Source organism: Saimiri boliviensis, chromosome 7 (genome assembly GCF_048565385.1).
Source record: "Saimiri boliviensis isolate mSaiBol1 chromosome 7, mSaiBol1.pri, whole genome shotgun sequence".
NCBI classification, from domain to species: Eukaryota; Metazoa; Chordata; class Mammalia; order Primates; family Cebidae; genus Saimiri; species Saimiri boliviensis.
Genome location: NC_133455.1, coordinates 38,045,647 through 38,068,573, shown reverse-complemented (window position 1 = coordinate 38,068,573; position 22,927 = coordinate 38,045,647). Strand labels below are relative to the sequence as shown.

Sequence of the window (22,927 nt, the reverse complement as noted above, 5' to 3'; positions counted from 1 at the left end):
AGAAAAGAAAGAATTCAGAAAAAGCGGGATGCAACAAGAATTATGCTAGCGAAAATATATTAATAATACAAACAGTTACATTTATTGAGTGCCCTACTATGAACCCAGTACTAACAACAACTCATTGATCACAGCACTTTGGGAGGTCAAGGCAGGCAAATCGCCTGAGGAGTCTGAGACCAGCCTGGCCAACATGGTGAAACTCCATCCCACCAAAAATACAAAAATTAGACAGGCATGGTGGTGCACACCTGCAGTCCCAGCTACTTGGGAGGCTGAGGCGGGAGGATTGCTTGAACCTGGGAGGCACAGGATACAGTGAGCAGAGATTGTGTCACTGCACTCCAGCCTGGGAGACAGGGTGAGACCCTGTCTCAAAAACAACAACAAACTAATTGAGATGGAATCTATTATCTTCATTTTACAGAGGGAGAAACTGAGACTTTGAGAGTTTAGTTTACCCAGCTCGTAAGATCCTAAACAAGAGAAGAACGATCTGGAGGTAGAGTTGAAAACTGGCATATAACAGTCATTGTCCCAAATGTCACTTGAAAAATAGGTGCACATCTTCCATTAAGTATCTGTTGCTATGTAACAAACTACCTTCAAAAATTAGTGATCTAAAACAACAAACATCCTTTATCTCAAAGTTTCTGTGGGTCAAGAATTCAGGGACAGTGTAGGTGGGTTGACCTGGCTCAGGATCGCTCTGTTCATCTGAAGGCTTGACTGGGGCTGCACAGTCTACTGCCAAGATACCCCACTCACATAGCTGTTGGCAGAAAGTCTCAGTTTCCTTGCCATATGAGCCTCTCCATTGGGTTGAATGTGAAGCCGTAGAGCCGGTGGCTTCCCCAAGAGCCAGTAATCTAAGAGAGGGCAAAATAGAAGCCACAATGCCATTGACAATCTAGTCTCCAAAGTCAAACAATATCACTTCTTTAATTTTCTATTAATTAGAAATAAGTCTTCAAGTACAGCCCATGTCAAGGGGAAAAGAATTAGGCTCCACCTTTTAAATGGTGGAGAATTTATGGTCATCTGGTAAAACCATCACTATAGCTCAGACAGGAAACTAGAATTGAGTGAGCAGATCCTATCTAGAGAAAAATGTTTGTGTTTCAAAAAGAAGTGGGTAGCAAATAAACTAGCTCTTGAGTGTTGAAAAAATAAGATAGTATCTATAAGCCAGGCAAAGGAGGTTGCTCATCCATCAAGTGCATACGTCAGTTGTTTTATTTTTAGACAGGGTCTGACTCCATTACCCAGGCTGGAGTGCAGTAGTGCATTCCCAGCTCACTGTGGCTTTGGGCTCCTGAGCTCCAGTGATCTTCCTGCCCCAGCCTTCCAAGTAGCGAGGACTACAGGTATGTGCCACCACACCCAGCTAAGTTGTTCTTGTTGTTGTTGTTGTTTCTAAAGATGAGGTCTCACTATGTTACCCAGAGCGGTGTCAAACTTCTGGCCTCAAGTGCTCCTCCTGCCTCAGCTTCTCAAAGTTCTGGCATCACAGGTGTGAGCTACCACATCCAGCCATGGTGTAATACTTTTAGAAGAGGCTGGTGGCTGAGTAAAATTCATAGTTGTAGGAAAAGAAACATGAAGTTTAAAAATATGTTTTGGTTATTAATTCTTTTTGTTGCTTTCCCTACCTTTGAGCAAAAGTTCTTTTGAAAATGTCAATTTACTTACTAGATATGCCTTAAGAAAGGGTTTGGGGCTGCAAAAGTAGGTGGGAATTAGAATCTCTGGGGGAGCGGAGGAGGAGGGTGGTCATAGGGATCAATGGGAGGGAGCGCAGGGGGGAGAAAAGGAAGAGCAGGTCTCCTAGGTAAGCGGCTTCCACCAGAAATTCTCCTTCAGGGCTCTCCTTGGCATGTCCCAGACTGCTGAACATTGTGTGCTCTGCTCAGAAGAGGAAGGATTTTCCTTTTCAGAGCATAGAGAAACTAGATAAAATGAACTTCCTAGCATAGAAAGCTGAATGTCAAAAAAAAATCAATTTACATGACCTTAACAATGCAAAATACAAACCATGAAATGGTCTTAACATACTGAAGCCAGCATTTGCACTGTGGAGAAAAAGATAGGCAGCAAAGCCCAGAGCGGCATCGCCGCTGAGTGGAGAGCGCAGCAGTGGGGCCTGGCTAAACCCCAGCGCCATCTATAACCAGCTGCAACACCTGGGGCAAATCCACCTTTCTCAGGTGTGGGATCCTTTTGGTAAAGACAGGGGTACTAGTACTTTCTTACAAGGCTGTGAGAGTTTCATGAGAAACATAGAGCTCAATGAATGTCAGCTATCATTAATTCATGACAGGGACTAAGACATGAAGTTAGACTCCATTAGGAGTAAAACTGGAGAACATATGTTTATGTTCTGCATCTCAATGAATGGTTTTATCTTGAACACTGTGCAGAAAGCAAATGGTAAATCACTGCACCTTCTCTCCCTCCCTCAACTTCCCTAACTTCCCATCCCTTCACTCTCCGGGGAAAGGGGAGGGTCCCCATCACTCAGATCAGGCACCAAGAAGCACAGAGAGCTGCTGTTTCCCTGAATACCAGCTGTGTTTCAGAGGCTTTAATCTGGGGAAGGAGCCATGGCAGCGGCTTCCCATGGCTCCTGAATTCCATCTTTCTGAACCATGTTTTTTGTGCACAGCAGTTTTACCCTATTCAACAGCAGCTTTTCCCAATCCAAGAAATTAGGTACAGGGGTACCACTGGGGGACTCCTAGGAATTCTAGGGAAAGGGACCCCAGGAGAGGCGTAAAGGTTGGTAAGGACCCTCTCTGGAGCAAAGGGTGGGAAAATCATCCCCACATAGCGTTTACCTCCTAATGAAGCCTCACGTCTCAAACCACAGAGAAATGTAAGCTCATCACCAGCAAGGCTGTGGTTGTCTCCAGAAGCAGTTCTCTGGCCTTTAAGAAGAGGAAGCCCAATATGCTTTAGAAGGTACATAAGAAGGTACCTGAAAGACTCTGATGAAAGAATAATCGTCAATTCCCATATTACATGGCCAAATGTCAGTAGGCTAGATGACCACTGTGGTCCCTTATACCCATTTTCCAGCAGGGAGATACTGCCCAAGCTTGGTCAGAACCCTGCAGTGAGAAATAGGCTAAAATCCCCTTTCCAGATCTGGTCCTACAGCATCCCATCAGGGAAATACTCTTTAATGCTCCTGAATACCTTGCCAGCCCACACCACCTTACCCATTTAATAACTGAAGCACTTTTCTAAAAGTTGCCAAGCCCAATTTTATTAAGGGTCCAAATATAAAACCTTCATCAACTATTCATGCCTCTCAGGGGCTTAACTGAGACCTTTCAGAGAACAGTGTGAGAGACTTAGAATGTAGTCACAAACCCTGCCTAGGAAATCAATTTATTCTGGATTCTTGGAGGAAGAATAGAGTATGTGCTATTTACTTTTAATAACAAAACCCCTTGGCATCTTAAGCTCATCTCTTAGTCAAGGAGAATTGCTATTCACCATTACAGGGTAAGGTCTGGCCTTAAGCCTGCCTCCACTGGCCGCATTCTTAGATACATACCTGTGAGGGAACTGCAGATATGGACCCTCTGTGGAGTCAGGAGAGACACCATCACACACCCATCAGGCTTCTGTGACTGATTCAAGGCCATCAGCTTCTGGCCCTTGCCAAGCAGCTGGATTTTTTTTTTCCCCTGAGACAGAGTTTTGCTCTTTTGCCCAGGCTGGAGTGTAGTGGCACAATCTTGGCTGAGTGCAACCTCTGCCTTCTGGTTTCAAGTGATTCTCCTGCCTCAGCCTCCCGAGTACCAGGATTACAGGCGCCCGCCACCACGCCTGGCTAATTTTTGTATTTTTAGTAGAGACAAGGTTTCACCACGTTGGCCAGGCTGGTCTCAAACTCCTGGCCCCATGATCCGCCCACCATGGCCGCCCAAAGTGCTGGTATTACAGGCATGAGCCACTGCAACCAGCCCAGTTGGAATTTTTTAAAAGTTCTCACTGTGGAATACTTTCCTCGGCCTCCATAACCAACGCCCTCACCACCACTCATTGAGTCTTATGATGTGCCAGGCACTGCTCTAAGTCTTTATGGGTATCATCTCTTTTGTTTTTCACCACTGCCTGAGGCGCCGGTTCTATTATCACCCCCATGTCTTACAAATGCAGAAACTGACACACAAGGGGATGGGTAAGGAAGCTGCCCGAGGTTCCACACCTAATAAAGTAGGAGAGCTGGGATCCAAACCCACAGTCTGGCCCCAGAGGCTGTATACTTGCTGCTGCATTACTCAAACCTGCCTGCTGTATGGGTTTTAGGGTTTCTTCATGCCATTTAAGGATGAAGCCCCCTCTCTCCTTTGGCATCTTAGCAAGACACTAGTTGGGCATTATACGGTAGCCATCTGATACTTGCTCAGTGGCCATATCTTACCTGATTCTACACTGGAAATCAATTTATTCTGGATTCTTGGAGGAAGAATAAAGTATGTTGCTATTTACTTTTAATAACAACTGCCCCCTTTTTTTTTTTACTTAATGTTGACTCTTCCAGCTTTCTTACCCCAAATGGTATTCTAGTGATGATCGAAGCTTCATTTCCCTTACGAAGCAGAATAAAAACAGTAGAACATGGATTTTGAAGCAAAGAGAAGCCCTCTACTACTTTATGAGTGACCTTGGGTGAGACAGTTAACATCTATGAGTGTTAGCCTCCTTGCTCATGATATGTAGGTGGCCATATTTACTTTTTAGTATTATTATGAGAAAGAAAAGACAAAGTATATAAAGTATATAAACCACCTGTTATATGCAATAAAGAGTAATTCCCTGAGGTCCTTTCCTGTTCTAAAAGTCTGTAACTAGCTTTACTGCTTGGGTGATTACATATCCTCAAGGAAGGAAAGGTTCGGGTTTACTGGCTTGTTTCCATCTAAAGCATGTCTCTGGGGTGCAGAAAATCAAGTTCTTGATATCTACCAGCTCTTCAGTCTCATGCTAAATCTAAGGGACTTACATTCCAGGGAGCAATAAAATGCATATGCAGGGGAAGACAACAAACTATCACACAAGCAAATGATCGAGCAGGAAACCAACGCTGAGTAGGAAACTAACAGAAGAAGATCCTTCCCCGTGGGCCCTGCGTGAGGTTAGATAAGAGAAATGTTCAGGAAAGAGCAGATTGGGGCAGACAGAGAAGATGAAGGGGGAAAAATCCAGGAAGGGCAGAGTACAAAGGAGGGAAGAAGGGAGAGAGGAGGGGATAGAAAGGAAGAGAGAAAAAGAGAGGGAGCAGCACCCGTACATGTGCAGGCACTAAGGTCTGGAATGTAAAGACAGAAGATCACAAGATGTCACCAGTCAACAGGAAGACAGCTGACTTGGCAGGGAGTCAGGATTACATCATCAATTGATGGTGGACACATTGTTGCATTTTGCTTTATCACTTACCAAGTGCTTTACATGTGTAATCCCGCTTAATCCTCATAAAGGCCATGCTAAGCCTATACTATCCCCATTTTTCAGTTGAGGAAACACTCAGAGAGATTCAGATTCACATTATTTCCGCAACTGATTCTCAAAATAATTCTGAGAGATGAGTAGGGGAAGTATTATTTCCATTTCAAAGAAAAAATAAAGGTCAGTTAAGTCTCAGAGAATCCAATGATTCATCTGAGTGCTTCTCGATGCTAAAGATCCAACGCCCATTTTTTTTTTCTTTTTTTTTGGAGACACTGTCTTGCTCTGTTGGCCAGACTGGACTACAGGGGCATGATCTCAGCTCACTGCAACCTGCACCTCCTGGGTTCAAGCAATTCTCCTGCCTCAGTCTCTTAAGTAGCTGAGACTACAGGTACCTGCCGCCACACCCAGCTATTTTTTGTATTTTTAGTAGAGACAGGGTTTTACCATGTTGGCCAGGCTGGTCTCAAACTCCTGGACCTCAAGTGATCCACCCACCTCAGCCTCCCAAAGTGCTGGTATTGTATGTGTGAGCCGCCACACCCAGCCAACACCCTCTCTTTATGATTAATATTTATAATGATATCACTTATAAATAAAACAAAACTCAAAAATCATAACCACAACTGTGACAACCAAAACTGCCCCCCCCCCGCCACAAATATCCAAGCACCCCCTAGGGGATAGAATGCTTCAGGCTAAAAGTTATTCAAAGTCAAAGGTAGGACCAGTCCTCAACCTTGGGTCTCCTGACTTTCTAAGAAGGGCTATTTCTCCTTGAAAAGGCGGTATGTGGCCAGACAGTGTGGGACAAAGACCAGCAGAGCCATGACAGAGAAGCCATCAGTGAGGTCAGGCTTCCAGCTTCTTTCCCTCTAACGCTGGCCACCAGTATTGAGAAAATGATGGCATATATCACAACCTCTCACAGCCTCAGCTCTGTAATCTCTGAAACTCATCTTCCCAAAATGGAAATTAAGCACTGTCTTCTACCCTGTCACAGTACATATTCCATATGCCAGTTCTCGTGATAAAAAAAAACAACACACAAGGACTTGAGAAGAATCACTTACGCTCTTCACAGCCAATTCAAATTAACTCGTAGTACAAAACAAAACATCAGGAAACAAGACTTTTGTTTTAAAAGTCTGTGCAAGGAGCTGGATTTGATTTATTTTCCTCTTGGTCTAACCACTTGACAGGACTGATGGCTTTGATCAACCTGCCAACAAAAACCGAAAAGACATCTCAGAGCCCACATTCCAGGGGCGCCTTTGGGAGGTTCGGGCTGACAAACTGTATGTGCAGATTCTCAGGAAGAAAAGCCAAACATCATTTTCGTTCTTGAGGTTTAATTTATGTGATTTAACGCCGTGTTAGCACACTTGTAAACCTATGTCATGATCAGTCAAGCAGGAGGCAGGACACACTTCTCTCAGTCGGTTGTGCCACATTCCTTTAGCAGACATTAGAAAGTAAGACAAAGCTACCATGAAGAAACTGCTGGCTCACATCCTAAAGCTCCACCTCAGTGGAATTATGTATTCAAAGAATGATTGCAAAGCACCTACATAGTGCCAGGCGCTAGTTTATCGATGTCCCTAGTCCTCCCTCCCAGGACACTACAACCTGGTGAAGAAAATGTGCCAGGTATGCAGGCACAAGGCCCTGGAGTGAGCAGTGCAAAAGGCAGAGAGAGTAAAAGTCAAAAATAAATTCAATCAGGCCAGATGTGGTGGCTCACGCCTGTAATCCCCAGCACTTAGGGAACCCAAGGCAGTCAGAGCACTTGTGGTCAGGAGTTCGAGACCAGCCTGGCCAACATGGTGAAACCCCATCTCTACTAAAAAAAAAAAATCAAAAACAAAAATTAGCTGGGCACAGTGGTGGGTGCCTGTAATCCCAGCTACTCAGGAGGCTGAGGCAGAAGAACCTCTTAAATTTGAGAGGCAGAGGTTGCTGTGATCCAGAATTGCACCACTGTACTTCAGCCTGGCTGACAGCCTTTTTTTGTAATTAATATTTATAATGCCACCATTATTACCTTGAAAGGGCCAGACTCCATCTCAAAGAAAAAAAATTTTTTTTAATCCAATCAATGTTTGGCTGTGTGGTAGGTAACCAAAGCCAGGAATAGTGGGCATACATAAAATACACAGAAACAACAGATTTAAATTAACTTAAGGCAACCCCTTTTCAGAATATTACCAGGTACATCTCTCTTGATTACCCTTTAACCACACCTTCCAACAAGCCTAAGACTGACTTATGATGCAGAAGGAAGAGGGACTATTGGTTCATCCAAGGTCAGCTGAGCAGCAGAAACCAAACACCAACTGAGAAAAAAAAGCCATGTGCAAAAAGGAGATAACTTGAGGTGGAAATTCTAGACATACAGTGACACAGATGCATATTGTTTTGTCTACAGAGTAAAAGAGAGAAAGATTCCTATGCCAAGGGAAAGACAGACCCAAAATAGCTTTAAGGTTTGTTAAAGTTCTCTGATGCAGAGTTCAATTGCATTAATTCTGTCTTCATTTTTGAAAGAAGGCATGCTACATTTTTAGGAAATAAATAAAAATTGGCAAAATTTGTTTAATTTCTTATAAAGTTGGGAAACTTTTTCCCCCAAGTTTTTTCCCTGTATTTTCAATGACAAATTCCCTAATTTCTTCTCCAAAAAAACTATGGTGTCCTATTTCATGGAGGGTAAAAACGACATCCACAAGGTGAGCTTGCAGAATGTGCGATAATGCTACTAAAGGTTTTCCTTAAACAGATTTATTAAGATGTAATTTATATACCATCAAGTGCAACCATTTAAGTATACAATTCAGTGGTTTATATACATTTGGTATACTGCAACCATTACTATAATTTAATTTTGGAACAGTTTCATCATCCTTTAACAAAACTTTACATTTATTAGCAGTCACTCCCATTTTCCCTTACCACTGGTCCCCTTCTTTTACCCTAGAGAAATACTAATCTACTTTCTGTCTCTATAGATCTGCCTTTGCTGAACATTTTATATAAACAGAACCATAGAAGATCTGGTTCTTTGTGACTGGCTTCTTCCACTTTGCATGTTTTTGAGGGTCATCTCTGTGATAGAATGTATCAGTACTTCATTCAATTTGTTGCTGAATAATATTCCATTATAGGGATATACCATATTCTGTTTATCCATTTATCAGTTGAAAAAAATTGGGGTTGTTTCCACTTTTTGTGGTAATAGTGTTGCTATAAACATTTGTATGCAAGTTTTCATGTGGATATATGTTTTCATTTCTTTTGGGTATAATATACCCAGGGGTGGAACTACTGAGTCATATATTAACTTTATGTTTAGCTGATTTTTTTTAGAGACAGGGTCTTGCTATGTTGCCCAGGCTGGCCTTGAACTCCTAGGGTTAAGAATTCCTCCTGTCTCAGCCACCCAAGTAGCTGGGATGACAGGTGCATACCACAGTGTCTACCTATGTCTAGCATTTTGAGGAAGTGCTAAATTGTTTTCCAAAGAGGCTGCACCATTTTACCTCCCTGCTAACAGTGTATTCAGTGTCTCCACATCCTCACCAACACTTGCTATTTTCCATTTTTTTATTGCAGCCATCCTAGTGGGTATCAAGTGGTATCTCGGTGTGGTTTTGATTTGAATGTCCATAGGACTAATGATGTTGAGCATCTTCTCATGAGCTTACCAGCCTTTGTATATCTTCTTTGGAGAAATATCTACTCAGATCCTTTGCCCATTTTTTTTAATTGAGCTGTCTTTATAGTTGAGTCATAAGAGCTCTTTATATATTCTAGATACAAGTCACTTACCAGATAGATGATTTGCAAATATTTCCTCCCAATGTCTGAGTTGTCTTTTCACTTTCTTGATGATGTTTTTTGAAGCACACATTTTTTATTTGGTAATGTGAAAGGTTTTGAATGTACTTTTTAGTACATATCTTACAGGGGAGGTGAAATTAAGATAGGGGCATATTTGTACACCCATGTTCATAGCAGCATTATTCACAATTGCCAAAAGAGAAAGCAGCCCAAGTGTTCATCAACAGATGAATGGATGAACAAATGCAGTATGCAGATATTATTCGGCCTTAAAAAGGAAGGAGATTCTGATCCATCCTACACTGTGGATGAACCTTGAGGACATTACGCTAAGTGAAATAAGCCCATCACAAAAAGACATATATCATATAATTCCACTTACATGAGATCCCTGGAGCAGTCAAAGTCATACAGACAGAAAGCAGAATGGTGGTTGCGAGGAAATTAGAAGTGGTAAGTGGCAAGTTATTGTTTAATGAGTACAGAGTTTCTGTTTGGGAAGAAAAGAAAAGATGAAAGGAGATTGACAGCAGTGATGGTGGCACAACAATGTGATTGTAATAAATGCCACTGAACAGTACATTGAAAACTGTTAAAATAATAATAAGTAATAAACAGATGAGGGGCCGGGCATGGTGGCTGATGCCTATCATCCCAGCACTTTGAGAGGCTGAGGTCAGGAGTTCAAGAGCAGCCTGACCAACATGGTGAAACTCCGTCTCTACTAAAAATACAAAAAAATAAGCCAGGCGTGGTACCAGGCGCCTATAATCCCAATTACTCAGGAGGCTGAGACAGGAGAATTACTTGAACCCAAGAGGTGGAGGCTGTAGTAAGCCAAGGTCACACCACTGCACTCCAGCCTGGGTGACATAGTAAGACTCCATCTCAAAAAAAAAAAGTAAATAAATAACAATAAACAGATGAGGGCAGCAGCTAGTTCCCAGTCCTTGGGTTTTAGCTTATCATTTTCCTCTTTCCTGCTAACTTCTATGCCAATAAGTAAAATAAGCCAAAAGCACAAAAAATAAAAGGTTCAACTAATCCAAAAACAAGAAGCATACAGAGCTCAATGAAACAGCAAAATGTGAAAATAAATTCCTTCTGCTAACTTCCGTATTTGTAGAAGGTCTATACTATGTGAAGAATAATGCTGAGCGCTGGGGATTCAGAAATGCCTAAGATAAGGACCCTGTGCCCTAAAGGAATTTTCAGACCAGGAATATATTTTCAATTCTATGAATGGCACTCAACCTAATTCAACCTGCATGCTTTTTTAATGGGAATCTTGTAGCGACTGGATTGAACAACATTGCAATCAGAGTTTGACGACATTTAGGGAAGCTCTCGTTTCTTCTTCCCTCCTCTGACAAAGCAGCCTATCTTTCAACTCTATGAAAATTTAAAGCTCTTACTCATCTGTTAAATATAAAAGGAGGATGATTATGCAATTTGGGATCCAGATAGTCATTTTCTGAATGAGTTCATGCATATGCTTATTTACAACTATTTCATTTTTTCCTGAATGCATGTAAAAGATCACTGCAGCTTAACAGTATGCAAATCTATTCATACTGTGAAATCATAACAGCAGTACCAGCCTGCTGAGAACTAAGAGGAAATGCCACATATGACGAAAGACTAAATTACCTACCAAATCAAGCCTTTGGAAAGCACAGACACATTTACTATGGCACAAGAATATGCAAGAATAGGAAAAAGTTCTAGCAGAGAGATTAGTTAGAATAACTCATGCCAAAAAGTGCTTTAAAAAGCAGAAACATAATAGTCACTGCCACAACAATTGATGTGCTAGAAACTCAAAGCATACTAGGTAGGTATTTTAAAGGAAGGCATTTCTAGGTGCTCATTATGAGAAATCTGAAGACATCTAGATATGAAGATTGACACAAATATCAGGAAATCTGGTACACAGAGGTAAGCCACAAGGAATTAGAAAGAGCTGTTGATAAAATGCATGAAGATAACCAAGAAGGGGATATAAGAAGAGAATGTGAAAGAAAATTAATTCCTGCTTTTAGAAAGTAATACAATGACCAAGTAGGCATATTCTTTGATTCCACAAACCCATTTCTTGCATTTTCTTCAACAGGAAAACAACTTATGCACAAATATGTTTGCTGATGAACATTTAATGAGAAGAGAAAGTAAATATTTAACTGGACAATGGGATAGAATTACTATACAAAACACTGTAGTATATTATACAGCCATTAAAAATGAAAACCATATGCAAGCAAAAACTTTTCCCTGTGGAATGAAAGTTCTTACTGATTATTATTAGATATACATTACATGTATACAAACGAGGACATGCAGGTAAGTCATATGCACTCATCAGACCTCAATGCACACATCACTTTCTCAGAGCTACCTTCTCAGGCCTTGGAATAGCTCAGGTGTTGTAAGTGCTGATAGCACTGTTACCTTCCTTGAGGCCACACAAGACCGTCTGTAACTGCAGTTTTTATCTAAACTTCTCCCTTTGGACTTTAAGCTCCTTGAGGGCAGGGACCTGCAATGGGCACCTGTGTTTTTTCCCTGACCAGCATCCTCCTTCTTCAATAACAGAACCTTGATACTTTGGCTCCAGTGATAGACCACATCCCAAGCCTGACCAATCAGCCCATTCCATGCTCTGGTTGCTCCACGCCACAAGCCTCCTGAGTGCTGGGTCCTTGTTTATCTTTGTCTTTCCAGGGCCTAGCACAGAACAAGCTTTACGTGAATGTCTGATGTCCATGAAGAGATGAATAGATGGATGCCCTTCTTTCAACCCAGGTACAGAGCAGAATTGGATCAAACAGATGTGTGGGTTGATGCTTTTAAGGAAAAATGTAGTAGTTAATGGAAAAAGGTATTCAAAAGCAAAAATTTATTTTTCTCAAGGGTTATTTAGACCTGGGCCTCAGACCTCGCCCCACTCTTTGCTAGACTGTGTCTCTGTATAAGTCACAGCTCTCTAGGCCTGTTAATTCGTTGGCAATGAAAAGTACAATATCTACTTTACATGATTGTGTGTAGGTTACCTACCCATGGAAGCAAATGTGATATGTACATACCATGGAAGAGTTTAGCATAGAACCTAATACGTGACACCTTCTCAATATCAGTGGTGCTGTTATTATTATACCTGGGAATAGCTACAGGCAAATATATAGAGAGAAAGTGGGCGGGGATCTTCTCTTTGCGGTTTGTGTGTTTAGTATTTCCCGTGACCAAACGAGGTTATATTTAATTTCTCCTTTCTCATTTTCCTTGGAAATTTCACTGGGCTGTTGCTGTCTGTTTCTTGGAGGACAATTATTTACCTTCCGAAGTGACACCTGGCTGATTTTGTTTACCTGTTATAGACTGGACAATGCAGAATCCATCTGGTGACCCTGCACCTCCCCGACTCCCGACCCCCGATCCCAATCACTATTCAGGAAGCTTCTCTCTGGCAGAATGATGACACTAGGTGACAGTGCTCGGACAATGCAGAGCAGGCACTTATTTTTTTCCCTTTGCAGATAGATGGATAGTAATTCCAAAGCCAGGCTGATTATCAGAAAAACCAAGGGAGCTTAATGCCAAAACAAATAAAAACCATATCCCAGGGCCTCACCACCTGAGAATCTAATCCAGTCAGTGTAGGATGGGGCCTGGTGGTCTGTATTTTTAAAAAACTTCCTGGGTGATTCTAAAGTTCCTCCAGGCTTGGAAACTAGAGAAATAAAAGACACTCAGCCTTTGCCCAATGTATGGATTAACATATGCTCACTCCCAGACCAAGCATAGAACTTTCACTTTTTAACACTGACCTGCTACATAGGGGCTCCAATCCCCAGCCCAGTGCAAAGCTAGATGAGCTTTCTATGAAGTCACAAGGATTTTTAAATATATAAATAATTCTCTCTTCTGTTTTCTTGGAAAATATTTATTCCATCAACAGATAGCACGAAGTTAGTTAAAATGACGTATCATGTATGACCTTAACCAGACCTGTCACTGGCTACAAAACAGACTTTTGCATTCACCTGTTTCACCTTCTCTGTTTCACCTGACGCACTAGTAAGCAGTGCAGAGACCATGAAGCAAAAAAGTAGTTTTAACAGGTAAAGAAACAACAAGGAAAAGAAGTACGCAAACTGAGTGATCAAAATTGAGTCACCAGCTCCAGAATAACAAAGAAGTAAAACTGCAATCTCAGAAAAGCTTTGCCTCCTTTGAGAAACTGGCATGCTCTCTCTTTTCCAAAGAGAGATGTAGCTTATCATGTATGAGTTATGGACCTTCCCATGTTTTCCTTTTTGATACAGCTACCAGGAAGTTCCATGTAAAATCAGTCAAAAGATCTAATTCAAGACTTATGGATAGTAGTTTGGCATTCTCTTCTTTTCCATGGTCCTAATTTATTTTCTTTTTTTCTTTTTTTTGAGACAAAGTCTCACTCTGTTGCCCAGGCTGGAGTGCAGTGGCACAATCTTAGCTCCCTGCAACCTTCATCTCCCAGGTTCAAGCGATTCTCCTGCCTCAGCCTCCTGAGTAACTGGGGTTACAGGCACGCACCACCATGCCCAGCTAATTTTTGTATTTTCAGTAGAGACGGGGTTTCACCATGTTGGCCAGGTTGGTCTACAATCCCTGACCTCAAGTGATTCGCCCACCTCAGCCTTCCAAAGTTCTGAGATTACAGGTAAGAGACACCATGCACAGCCCTGATTTTCAATTTCTAGGTCCACTTTATTAATATTATTATTCACTGGTTGAGAAGTCACTCTGAATTTGTTTTAGGAAGGAGCAAGGTAAGCCAAATAAACAAACTCCCTGGAAACTTATTTATATTCCATCAACACAGCACACTGTCTAGCTCTTCCTAAGCAAGCTCATCAGAACTATCCACTGCCGAAAGCTCTTAGGACATGTACTTTTTTCCTACGTTTTATTTGGTATTCAAAGGCCACAGGAAAATTATATCCATTACAGAACAGACACTGCTTGGTGGCCATGCCAGCTGACACACCACCACCATCTCCTCTGGGAGACATTTTACCTTAAAGCACAAACACTATGTTTCATCCTGATATAGGGCCTGTGGCTAGAAAGTGATTGTTATCATTTTCTATTCATGTGTTCTCATCGGAAAAAAAAAGTACATTCCCTTATAATTCTCTATCACAGACAACTTCAAATCATCTAATGTATGTCCCTTTAAATCACTGAACCAGCTGCTTTTGTAAAGACTATTGATTTTTATCCTGCATAAATTATTTTATAAGATAGATGACAAAAGGAGAAGAACCAGGAGATTCAACAATTCCCTCTGGTTTTATTTAAAGGAAGAAATATTCTCTTCCCTCTAATAATAACACATCACTTTTCCTTTCCTGCCCCTGCCTTTCATGTTGTGAAAATCAGATAAGATACAAACAATCCCAAACCCTGCAAAACACTAGAAGGCTCTCAAGAAAATCAATTCTTATTTTAGCACATAGGGAGGATTTCTGACACATGGTTTGGTGACACATTCATTTATTAATTTCTTTCAGTAAATATTTATCAAGCATCTACTATGTGCCAGAAACTAGACAAGGCACAGGCTCTGCCTGCCCCTTTCCTATACAATGTCATTTTGGGAAGCACAAAGGGTTTTGTTCAGAGCTGCTTTCCCGCTAGCATGCCGCAGTATGGCTATGCTAGTTCTTCAAATGGTTAAATATTCTTGTACCTCAAGTCCCCTCTGCATCCCCCTGCTGACCGATCTCTTCTCCAGCACCCTAGACCTTCTGCACGGATTTACCTCTGACCCAGCTGGGACCCCAGAGCACGGCCCAGCACTGTGGCCCTCAGCCCTTCCGTGGGATAGTGCTGCTGGGTACCAGTTGATAGGCATTTTTAACAGATTCTCCTCATTTCAGGACTGGCCTACAGACCTAATGGTGGACTCGCATTCACCACCTCAACCATTTCTTCCCATGTTCTCATATGAACTCCTCCCCTGGCTGAGACACAACAAACTCTGCAGGAGAAAGAAGAACTCTCCCTTTACCTCTCGAGAGGGTCAGGGTCTCAGAGTCTCCACTTTACTATCACCGATCAAGACCAGTTGGGGGTTCTGCCTTCCTCCCACCCAAGGTGATGTTCACAGTGTCCACTTTGTCAGCAGTATCAAGCAAGTGAAGACTGTCCTTCCTCTTATTATTTTGGCAAATGTAGAATCATCATAGGGAATCTGTTTAAAACAAAAATGTGCAATGAAGAAAGAGCAACTATGGGTGACGAGGCAATCCATGCCAGCGTTTGAAAATGATTAAAACCAGTCACTAGAATGCTGCCTGGGCAGAATTCCAAACAGGGAACTGCAGGGTGAGAGTGACAGATGCCAAATCCGAGCCTAGTTTCTGCAATGATTATGCAAAGCACTGGCCTTTCATGCTTTGATGGTAATGCACTCATTTCTCCAACTTCCAGCACACTAAATGCAAGTGCGGCTTAATGATGGCAACTGGATTGAAAGGTAATTGGGAGCTGAAAATAAAGACTTTGCCTCATTATCATAATTCTCTACCAGAAATGTTTGTTATATCAAAAAGCATTTTTTCCCTGGGCACCAGTTTAAAGGAACAGCCATTAAGATTTTAAGGGTGTAAGCATTAACAGTGTTTTTAAGTCATGAATGCTAAGCTTATAAAAAATAGATATGAGGGACCTTGGATAACTGAACGTATTTCAGGCAAATAAGATGTGAGAGCAGTAAGTTCAAGCCACGAGTCTATTCTGCTCACCTGATTCCCCTCTGATATCATTTTTTCTACTCCCATTTCCTTTCCATCTCCAATGCCCCTTCCCCTATCTCAGGTACCCCCACCATAGCTTGCATAACCTCTTATAAGAGGCAAGGTGTGTTGAAGAAAGAAACAAAAGCCTTCAACATTTCTTCTCTTTTGCCACTTTCACATGTCTGACCAGCCCATGGTGATACCTTGGGGATGATGGTGATGATGCTGGTAATCATGACAGCAACTACTATTATAAATCTACTTTGTTCCAAGCATGTTAAGAATATATTCTCCCTGTTGAACAGTGAGAACGCATGGACACAGGGAAGGAAACATCACACACTAGGGCCTGTCGGGGGGTGGGGGGCAAGGGGAGGGAGAACATTAGGACAAATCCCTAATATATGCAGGACTTAAAACCTAGATAACAGGTTGATGGGTGCAGCAAACCACCATGGCGTGTGTATACCTATGTAACAAACCTGCACATTCTGCACATGTATCCTAGAACTTAAAATAAGATTTAAAAAATAAAATTACATATATAATGTATATTATATATAATTATATATAATTTATATCATTTTATTTTATATTTTTTAATGTATATAATGTATGTATAAATATATTTATGTTTTATATATAATATATATGAAATATATAAAATTTATAAAAACAAAATATTTTATATATTTAATGTCATAATTTTATACAATATTTTATATTTATAATATATAATAATTTTATATATAATATATAATCTTATATAATTCTCCCTTATTTTCACAAGAAGTCAATAAGGGATAAATACTTTTAAAACCATTTTTGTTCTTGTAAATAACATAAAATATGGCTAACAGCAGCTTCCATGAATAGGGGTCCTTGCATAACAAGGAATCTGAATGAAGACAGTTCCAGGGAAGCTTTGGGGGGACTCGATGATGGCGGCACACAGGATTGGCATCTCTGTGACTCTCTTGCTCTTCCTCATAGTCATGAAATGGCTGCAGCAGTACCAAGCATCACGTCTTAGCACGGCTGCATTCAAAGCAGAGCGCAGGAAGCAGCACAGGCAGAGGTTCTCCTCCTCTACTTCCCTCTGAAGCAGGAAGAAAAATTTTCTCCCAGAACCCCCCCTCCCCCCCACTGCCACCAACTTCCCCTTACATGTCATGAACCAGAAGACACTCACCTGTCTGCCCTTAGAACCAGGAACAAGGCCCACCTTTTCTGAGTTTAAGTGACCTCTGCCTGGTTTTGCTAACAAGGAGAGAAAGAGTCGCGGCTTTGTGGCAAATGACAGCTGCCACAGTAGTGTCCTCTGTCATCTACAGTGAGGTGACGCAACAGGCCAACGCTTTATTCCACGGAGGGGCCCCCTGCCTGCCTGCCTGCCGCCGCCCTCAGCTGAAACCCAGTTCCCTCCATCTGCAAGGCTTCCTCCTTTTTTCTTTTGTTAACGCATATTTTTTTCTTAAGCTAACCACACTAAGTCTGTCGACTGAACTGAAGAAGTACTCAAATTTCACCCAGGACTGTTAGGGTCTGCCCCCTCCCACTCATGTATAAGAACTAAGTCTAAATCGGTCAGGTCAAGAGCACCCTGAGGTGCAGACAGAAACGCGCTGTGCAGAAAACAGCCGCTCCAGCACCAGCCTGTCCCGGGGCTGGACACTGCTCTCGCCAGGGTCACCAGGGGAGCCATCCTGTTAACGGAGCTCCAGGAACTCGCTGGCAACTGAGACAAAGGGCAGGTGGAGCCTGACAGAAATGCCCTCCTCAAAAACAGGAAGGGGCGAAACCCACTTGCAGAACTCTGAAAATGTCACGTGTCTGCTTGCACCTCGGTCAGGGTTAGATTGGATTTCACGTTTCACTGCGGTCCGCCCCTGGAGGCAGCGCTGCAGCGGGAGCAGGCAGCGAAGGCTGCAATCCCAAGGCAGACCCTGCCGGAGTCGATTTCCTAATCCCTCTGTGCTTCGTCGTCCTTAACTGTAAAATGGATGTAACAGTGGAATCTAGCTCACAGCATATTTTTTGAGAATTAAAAGACATAATACATGTTAAGGGAGTAGAAAAATCTCTGCTCAATGAACATCAATGCGTTAGCAATACTGGTAGCAGATACCAGCAGTAGAAACAAAACCAAATGCTCTCCCTGTAACAGCCAGGATTGATTTAATGACTTAAAGGTACTAGCAAATCAGTCTCCTTGCCACCTCAGTCCAGAGCTTGAAAGTCTAGTTACCTTCTCCCTAAACTCACTCAGCAATGAACAATCACCCCAAACAACAAACATGTGTAAAATGTAGAACATCTGATGCCATCCAATATCTTGTTTGAGTTCCATTTTATTCTGGGCATATTTTTTGTGAAATATTCCAAGAAATCAAGAGAATGTAAGTAACATATATCCACATTTTAAATAAAATAACAACAAAATACCTACGTACCCATCCCACAGTTTAAGAAATAGAATAAAACCAGTCTTTGAAGCTGTGCATCCTTCTATGATTCCAGGTGCTCAACCTTAATACGCAGGTATCCAGCAGTCTGAATCTTAGTACCCCAATCTTAATACACAGGTAACCAGCAATCTGAATCTTAGCACCCCAACCTTAATACGCAGGTAATCAGCAGTCTGAATCTTAGCACCCTAACCTTAATATGCAGGTATCCAGCAATCTGAATCTTAGCACCCCAACCTTAATACGCAGGTAACCAGCAATCTGAATCTTGAATTAATCCTTCCTTTTCTTCATTTTTTTTAAATTTTTTTTTATTTTTGAAACAGGTTCTGGCTGTATTGCACAGGCTGAAATGCAGTAGCACGATCTTGGCTCAATGCAACCTCCACCTCCCGGGTTCAAGTGATTCTCCTGCCTCAGCCCACCAAGTAGCTGGGACTACAGGCATGCGCCACCACACCTGGCTAATTTTTGTATTTTTTAAAATAGAGACAGGGTTTTGCCATGTTGCCTAGGCTGGTGTCGAACTCCTGACCTCAAGTGATCTGCTCACCTCGGCCTCTCAAAGTGCTAGGATTACAGGCGTGAGCCACTGTGCCCAGACTCCACTGTTTTTCTTTATACTCTCCTCACATACATATGCATATCTACGCAATAAATCATCTAATTTTCCTTTACTAAATTTAATGTCAATGAAAATATAGAGCAGGTATTCTTCCGTAACTTGCTTTTTCATTAAGCATGTTTAGTTTTATCCATGTTTACACACATAATTATACTTCCATCATTTTCACTGTTATGTAATAGTATTCTACTTTAGGAATATACCACTATTTATTTACCCATTCTCCTGTTAATGGATATTTGCCTTGTTTCTAGTCTAAGACTTCACACCTGAGGATGAGCTTCCACAGATCCTATTTAGGGTAACCATATAACTTACTGTCCTAACTGAGACACTCATGAGAAGGAAAAAGAATGCTATTAATAATTACACAAGGACAACAGACATAAACAAGTAGACTGTATGGTCACCTTATACACACTTAACATGTCTCAGGATTTCTTAATGACACCCCTAAAGTGCGGACTGGTACACTGAAGCCCAACTCTCCTTAACTGATGGTGACTTCACATCTCAGATGCTGTTTGTTAGCTTCTGCATTCACAGTAGAACCCTTAAGGAAAGCCCAAACGATTAATTACTCTTTCTACCCCAGGAAGAAGTAAAACAAATTCTTAAAGAGGTAAGATAGAAAAATGCACAACTTCCCAGATTCTGCTTCCTCTGACTTTCACAGGTCATCATTACTGTCTGAAGAAAATTCTGTCTCCAATGATAAGGAAGCAAAGAGAAAGTGTAAAAGGCCTTACAATCTGAGTCCTTCTCCTGAGTCAAGACAGGGCTCAAGGCCCTGCTCCCACTCCCTCCTTTCACCTTTACCACAGCCCTGTGCAGCAGGTGTGGGAAACGAAGCTCAGGGCTGCAGCGACGTGTCCCAGGTCACAGTGCACGTAAGTGACAGAGCCTCAGTCACTGTGTCTAAGTAGGTGGTCGTATAATTTGTGATACAAAGGAGGACATTTCTGGGAGTAAAAGGGGGTGCTTTAACAAGTGCCAGGAAAACAGGTGTAAACTAATTTGCCCCAGGAACACCAGGACATGGGACACCCTAGTTCTGTCTAACTTCACCATAAGTACTTATTTTCCAAGTGCAGATATCAATGATTTGCGGGGCTGACAAGACGTGTAACCCAAATCTCTAGTGTTGACATCGCGTTGTATGGTGATACGCAGCCCTCGCAGAGGTTGCAGGGTGTGCACAGTCCCTCACCCCTTCCCCTCAGTGTACCTCCCATGCCCCGCGGCTTCCCAGTGGCATCCTTCCATCCAGCACAGCAGCCTGGAAAGGATCATGACTCGCTTCCCTGAAACTCATAATTAAACTGGAGAAGCACTCTTCCTCCCAAAGCAGCTCCTACTGGTGGCTGCCAGTAGCAGTGTTCTGTTGCACTGCCTGGAGCAATCCTCTTCCACGAGGCTGCGCCCACACTTTCCGATGTGGGGGATCTGTAACCCTGTCCTTCGGCAGGGCCCCTGACACCCCCAGCCTCGCTGCTTTCTGCATGTGCGTGTGGTCTCTGTCTCACACACACAAACGCACATGATAGTTTTTTAAAAGAAATATTTCAGCCAGCCACCGTAGCTCACATTTGTAATCCCAGCCCTTTAGGGGGCCAAGGCAGGAGGACTGCTTGAGCCCATGAGTTTGAGACCAGCCTGGGCAACATAGTGTCTCTACAAAAAAAAAAAAAAATTTTTTTTTTTAATTAGCCAGGCATGGTGGCAAGCACCTGTAATCCCAGCTACTCGGGGGCCTGAGGTGAAGGGAAGAAATATTTCAGATACGGGAAAATAGAGAATTATATAACAGCATCCTTTGGGCCTGAGCAAAAATGTTCCAGCCAAGTGTGGTTACTTGCACCTACAATCCCAGCACTTTGGGAGGCTGAGGCTGGAGTATCACTGGAGCCCAGGAGGTTGAGACTGCAGTGAGCTAAGATTGTGTACCACTCCAACCTGGGTGACAGAGGAAGGAAAGAAGGAAGGAAAGAAGGGAAGGAGGGAGGGAGGGAGGGAGGGAGGGAGGGAGGGAGGATGGAAGGAAGGACAGAAGGAAGGACGGATGGACGGAAGGAAGGAAGAAAAAATGTGTTCCCAACCACAGCATTTACAGTGGTCCCAAAGGAGAAATAAATGTCCATCAATAAACAGCAAAATGATAAATTGTGATACAGTCACACACATAAAATATCATGCAAAAGGAATGCTGTCCAGTAAGAAAAATGCAGAAATTGCTGCTACACACAATAAGGTAATCTCACGATCAATATATTAAAGGCAAAAACCAAAAACGATAAAGAATATGTACACTATTATTTCATATATATAAGGTTCAAAAATAGACAAAAATGACCAATAATGTTAGAAATGAGGACTGTTCCCCTTGTTGATGAGGTAAAGGATATTGATTAGGAGAAGCCCAGAGAGATAATAGGATGTTGATAATATTCCATGTTTTGATCTGGATGGTAGGTATAGAGGTGACAACTGTGTTAATTCATAATGAAATATGCTTAAAGATGTGCACACTTTTCTGTATGTATGTTACGCTTAAAAAGTTTACCTTAAAATAAATACAGAATGAAAGCCTCTTTTAGTCAATATTAAGTTTTTAATACCCAAAAAATTATCTTTACCGTCAAACTATCTGTGTGACCTTTGACAAATCGCTCAATGATCTGTATCTTTTTTTTTTTTTTTTTGAGATGAATTCTCCCTCTGTCACCCAGGCTGGAGTGCAGAGGCACAATCTTGGCTCATGGCAACTTCTGCCTCCTGGGTTCAAGCAATTCCCGTGCCTCAGCCTCCCAAGTAGCTGGGATAACAGGTGTGCACCACCACGCCTGGCTAATTTTTGTAGTTTTAGTAGAGACAGGGTTTCACCATGTTGGCCCCAGGCTGGTCTCGAACTCTTGAGGTCAGGCAATCCACCCGCCTCAGCCTCCCAAAGTGCTGGGATTTCAGGTGTGAGCCACCGCGCCCAGCCTTTTATCTGTAATGACATATGATGTATAGTGGTGATGTGAGATGTACTTGATATAAATATGAAACATGCTTAGCAAGCACTTGGCACACAAGTAAGCACCCAAAAATGTCAGCTATTCGAATTAGTGGTATTCCATCCCTACCTCCCCTCCTGGTATTTGGGACGTATCTACACTTATATCCTTCTGCACTGGGCAAAGGCATATTGAAACGAACAAGTTTGCCTATCTGTGTTTTGGGGTAGGAAGTGGAATGGGTAAATCCCTTCTGGAGAACAATCTGGCCATATATACTAAAAGCCCAGAAAATGTTTGTACCCAGTAATTCCATTTAGGAATCTACCCTAAGGAGCTAAGACAAGCAAAAAGATTTATGTGCTGCAATGCTGTTACTTATGTTATTTATGTACCATTGTATGTTATTTATAAAAGTTAAAAACTAGAAAAATTTATTATATCAGGAAATGGTTTAAAAAAATAATGATGATGAGCACTTTCAGTGACATGAAAAGTTGAATACAAAAGAGATCTATCTATACCAACTCTTAAAATAATAAATACATATAAAAAAAGATAAGAAACTAAACCAAAATTTCAGCTAATTATCTCTGGGTGGTAGTATTACAGGAATTTAAATTTTCTTCCTTATACTTTTCTGTATTTTTCAATATTCTTCTCTGAGTATATATTACCTTTAATAATGAGAGACGTAAATGTTAAAGAATTTATGTCCTCTTCCCTAAGACCTTTGTCTCTGTTGTCAAG

General features: G+C 41.9%; 1 protein-coding gene and 1 pseudogene across 6 annotated transcripts in view; one reads left to right on the top strand and one right to left on the bottom strand.

The window, feature by feature from the left end:
- The window catches only part of TMCC3 (transmembrane and coiled-coil domain family 3), a 382,147-nt gene that overhangs the window by 222,845 nt on the left and 136,375 nt on the right, over positions 1–22,927 (bottom strand). The gene's annotated exons all lie outside the window — the stretch shown is intronic.
- The window catches only part of LOC101044394 (keratin, type I cytoskeletal 19 pseudogene), a 37,271-nt pseudogene continuing 31,370 nt past the window's right edge, over positions 17,027–22,927 (top strand).